General features: G+C 42.3%; 1 long non-coding RNA gene across 1 annotated transcript; it reads right to left on the reverse strand.

The window, feature by feature from the left end:
* Positions 1-592: 592 nt before the first annotated feature.
* Positions 593-5,008, reverse strand: LOC309361963. Its single transcript, XR_014164712.1, has 3 exons — positions 4,864-5,008; positions 1,514-1,623; positions 593-823 (listed from the first exon to the last, which is right to left on the reverse strand). It is a non-coding gene; the product is annotated as an uncharacterized lncRNA (long non-coding RNA).
* Positions 5,009-5,367: the final 359 nt, after the last annotated feature.

Genomic DNA, 5,367 nt, shown 5'->3' on the forward strand with positions numbered 1-5,367 from the left:
GCATCCATGGGGAACGCAATTGCTCAGCTGATCCCTGCAGAAAGCAGGTATGAACTCATTCTCCATGATCTGATAATCATGATATCAGGTGATTGCCAGGTGGGTTGTCCCATCTACCGGCCAAATAATTATCTAGCCTTCCAGGCCAGAAACAGACATTGTAAAACTTTGTGTTAAAGGCTTAGTTGCAAAGCCATGAGGTCCTTCAAAGGAGATGTTAAGAACTAGCTATGTGGCCAGCAGAATTAAATGGTGTGGCTCTTGCTAGACTGCACCGCTTCAAGTTGCTAGTGCATGAATCACATCACTGAATGCTTCCTTGTGGAGTGGAGAAATTAGAAATGTAGAACATCAGACAGAAGGATTCAAATTTAGACTTGCTTCTGCCTGATATGCTGGTTTCCTATGTATAGGCAGGTGTATTTTGTGGCAACCCACCATCCACAGTGTCAAGCATAAACTGTAACTCATGATATTACTGTTTGTGTAGCTCCACTCTTAGTGGGTATGACAACATCTACTTTTTCTCTCTTCACAGATCCCAAATATATACGAGGTGTAAGAATGGGAAAGAAGACTCTGAGATAGATAATGCTGCTTAGCTTATTTATTGATAAATCCAATCAAGATGATGCAATGTTTTCTTCAGCTACGAAAGCAGAAAATGCAAGGAGGAAACAGTGGGTGGCTTTGTTTGTGGTGATGCTAAAAGGTGAGCAAGGCATGAACTGAAGGTGACATTCTTTAGTGGAATGTTCTTTAGACATTCCTAGCTCCATAGCATGGTCCATATCTAATCAGGGAGAGCCTTCCACGACTTTTGCTGGTGAGAGAAAGACAAAGAAGAGTGTGAGGATCCACAAGATGCAAAATTTTTAAACAGAAGAAATGTACCAGTGAGTAGGATCAACTGAAAAAGAGAGGTCACTTGAAATTGGCAACCATAGAGTGGCCTCCAACTGGACAGGTCTACTAGTATAAGGACTTTGGAGCTGTGCAATGAAACTTCACCTTATCCTCTCCCCCTACACCATGCACAACTCCTAAATATGTTCAGGTGGGAGAAGGGAATGAGAAATTCCACTGTGCAGCCCTAAGTGTTTGTGCTAGCCCAACTGCTTACTGCCCCAAGTTACATTTCCTGTTAGTGACAACACTGGATGAAATTGCTTCATTCTCCAAGTTTCATGTTACAAAATTATTTGGATTGCATCTTGCGGTTGTTTTGTTCAGGCAAGGACTTCCACTTGTGCCATGGAACTTCCCTTTCCTCTCCTTGTGCCCTCCCACCCACTCCAAATTTGGTTTAGAGGATTGGAGGAACACCTACAACAGGTGTGGGGTTCCTCATGCCAGAGTGGGGGAGAGAGGAGAGAGGGGAAGATTCACTACACAAGCAGAAAACTTGCACAAACATTGGATCCAGCCCTTTGTAAGGCAGCGTTTCTCTTAAATAGGCTACAAATCCTGCACATCCTTTTCAGATTGTTCATCATGGGAAATCTGTACTCACACAAAGGCATTGCAGAAGAAGCACTTATTGCTGTATGTCCGGCCATCAGAACCACACATTCGTTGCAACTCCAGGGTGCAGAAGTTTCTCGGATAGCCTTGGCAATCAACCTGCAGAGAGCGAGAGAGCAATAGCACCTTTTCAAGCTTCCTTGCCCACTTAGCATTAAGCTACACAATGACTTCTTTGAGTGTTATAAATATAAGCACATACATAAATACAGAGTAAGTGAATACCCATGATCATTCGCCAAGCATTGTTATGCTGTGCCTTACCATTCTGCCAAGAGAGAAGGAGAATTTCAGGTGCAGATGTATGATAAACATATAGTAAGGTAGTCCTCGTTTTCAGAAAGCGAGGGATGTTCTCAGGCTTACTTGAAAAGCCAACTCAATGTAATTTTTAATGTTGAAACTAAAGAAATAAATGTGACCATACCTACACACCCACACAGATGCACACCCTGACTAGTTTAAAGCCATCAAGCCAAATATTTATCTTTTATTTCCCACCAGAGGATATGTATAATATATAACTGTGCTCTGTTGCAGCTTACGCTAGTGTTTGGTTTTATTATAATTTTTAAATTGTTTCATTGTTCCATGATTTTTTTGCCTTGTTTTATAAGCACTGCTCAGAGATGCAAACAATTAGGAGCTGTATAAATGCTTTAAGTAAATGAAATAAATGAATAAACTTTACATTGCTCATTTTATTTATCTGTATCTATTTTTTGTTTATCCGTTTCCAGGAATTGAGGGGGGTCTGTTAATTTCAGTTCTCTCTGTTTCTGCTTTCCAATCTTAAAATCAGTTCTTCAGATATTTCTGCTACAATTCATGAGTTTTCTCTCTCTTTATGTTCTTCTGGAAGTTTATTACCATTTTGAGGCAGGTTTATTCCAATCATTTATTATTATTATTACTATTGTACATGTTTTTGCAAGCACTTTCCCTCGGTATAATTTGTTTTTTGTATGTTATTTCATTATTTAGTCATTATATTTAGACCCCACCTTTTTGGCCCAAAGAGCTCAAGTTCTTCCTCCCTCATTTTAGCCTCACAACAATCAAGGTCACCCTGTGAGCTTCATGGCTGAGCACAGAATTGAATTCTGGTCTCCCAGATAGTAGTCCAACACTCAAAAGACTACACCACACTGGCTCTAATATATTATTTTTTATGCACACTTTCCTTTTAATATATGCATTTTTGTAAATGTCTGTTGGCTGGAGGAATGGAGTGCAAAATTTGGATATTTTCCCGTTTATAACACGCTCCCGTGTATAAGACAACCCCTATTTTGGGGGACTCAAAATTAAGAAAGTGGGGGGAGATTGCCCAAACTTGTTGACATTTTTTGGGGGAGGATTGCCCATAGTTGCTGAGCTTTATTTTAGGTGGGATTGCTGAAAATAGCTCACCCGCATGACCTACACTGCCACTCACACGCGTCGCAAAAGCCACCTTTTGTCTGTCACCTTGCTGGCAGAAGCTGCCAATTGCCCACCCAATTGCCACAGCGACAGCCAATCAACACCAGCCCTTGCCGCAACCACCAATAACATGCCGTTGACAATCTCCGGCACGTGGCAGCAACCAATCCTACGCACGCCCCCATGCACTATCCATGTATAAGACGACCCACAATTCCTAACATACTTTTTACATGGAAAAATACGGTATTTGTGAATTTTGAATAATAGCTTTGCTTCAGTTCCCACATTGCATCAGAAAGTGCAATGTGACAGTTTTGCCTTTAAATGCAAACTGAATAGAATTTCTCCCCATCTCTGCTCCCGCGTGATACCAACATTGCCACAGCTTAGCTGGATGGGGCAGGGTGATAAAGACCAGCTCACCCATGAGTCAAGGCAAGGTGACCACCTCAGGGGGCAGGTTCCACAGGGGCTGCAGATCCAGCCTCCAAGGAACCTGCAAGGAACAAACCACCCACCGCTGCTGTGGCAACAACAGCTGTGTGCAGGTAGTTGAAGCCGTTTCCAAGGTGTGTCTGCTGTCATGAGAGCTGGGTGCAGGGTGGGGACCCCAAAGGTGGACAAACTGCCCCAGAAGCAGCACAATGTGTCCTAGCCCTTTCCCCAAAAAAGCTCAACAACTTTGGGAAGCTCAACCAGTTCCCCCAACTTTTTGCCCGGGCTTTTACTTCTTGAAATATGGCAACCCCACTTACACCCCATACTATGCAGTAGTGCATCATGGACACAGCCAGGATTTATGTTAGTGGCCGCAGGCTTTATGAACCTCTTGAGCTTGCTGATCAGAAGGTCAGTGTTTCAAATCCCTGCGACGGGGTGAGCTCCCGTTTCTCTGTCCCAGCTCCTGCCAACCTAGCAGTTTGAAAGCACACCAGTGCTCTCTGGTTTCTGTCACAGTGTTTCATTGCGCCAGAAGTGGTTTAGTCATGCTGGCCACATGACTTGGAAAGCTGTCTGTGGACAAACACCAGCTCCCTCAGCCTGAAAGCGAGATGAGCGCCACAACCCTATAGTTGCCTTTGACGGGACTTAACCGTCCAGGGGTCCTTTACCCTTTACCTTTTTACCTATGTTAGTGAGGGGAGAACAAGCTATCTGCGATGTGATTGGTTGGTTGGTTAGTTAGATATTTTTATTTATTTACTTGATTTAGGGGGTGGATAGCTGCCCTCTCCTGTCTCGTCTTGGCTACACCCATGGAGTGCATAGCTATTATAGCTAGTAGCCATTGGGAGCTTTATCCTTCATGAATTTTATTTAATGCTCTTGTAAAAACACCTATGCTGGTGGCTATAACTATCATTTGTTGGATTCAGTTCCATAGTTCAACCACTGAAGAAGCCCTTTCTTTTGTCTCTCCTGAATCTTCAAAAATTCAGCTTCACTGTATGCCCCAAATTCTAGTGTTATAGCGGGAAAACATTTATCTATTCACTTCTCCCATGCCCTGCGTTATTTGATACACCTCTGTCATGTGCCCTCTTTCTCACCATTTTTCCAAACTAAAAAGTTCCATATATTGTATCCTTTGCTCATAGTAGAGTTGTTCCGACTGCTTTTGAGCCACGATTCTTACTTAATGCATTTCATTCCCATTTCTAAGCGAATTATTTATCCCTGTTCCGTTCAGAAGCACATTTCCTTCATGGAAATGAATATGCTGATGAGACAGGACCAGAACTTTTCATTTGTCCCCTGTAAACCTCTCAGATTCAACAGCACACCAGTGCAAGAATTAGTTTAATCCTAAACTTTGTTTTCATTGTTCTTTACTTACTATTATGTGCTTTAATTCTCCTCTACAGCTACACAATATTGATTGTGTAATCAGAAGAAATAGCTGGCTCTTACCTGCAGTTGGGGTCTTCTTGCTTCAGTATCTAGAACCAAAACAACAATTTTAAAAGCTTCAAAGCCAAGCCACCTGTTGAACAGCAGTCCATTGGGGGACATTTTATTCACCTCTGAAAAATGAGGTGCATTTTCTCTTACCTTTCCTTTACTATTTTGACATGGAATATGCCAAATAACATAACTGATTAATAGTTGAAGTGAAAATGAGCAAATAAATTAAGATTCATTATCTGGTTGACAACGCAAATGAAAGCTTTCCCCCCATAAATTTGTACAAATCCCATCGGTTTGCAACATAATCCTGTCAAACTTCCTCTTGTTGATGCTTAGAACTCCACATAAGTTCTGTTTTCGTTTGTTATGGCAACCCTGTAGAGGCCACCAAAAATGTGTGTGTGGTGGCTCCTGGGGTCCTTAATGTTTGCAAGCTATTCATCATGTAGATTGGCATGGAGAGTACCAGGTAACAGTGCCAGGTACCCCCAGGAATTTGCTGTGCTG

This window comes from Podarcis melisellensis (genome assembly GCF_964234715.1).
Source record: "Podarcis melisellensis genome assembly, chromosome: 2".
NCBI lineage: Eukaryota > Metazoa > Chordata > Lepidosauria > Squamata > Lacertidae > Podarcis > Podarcis melisellensis.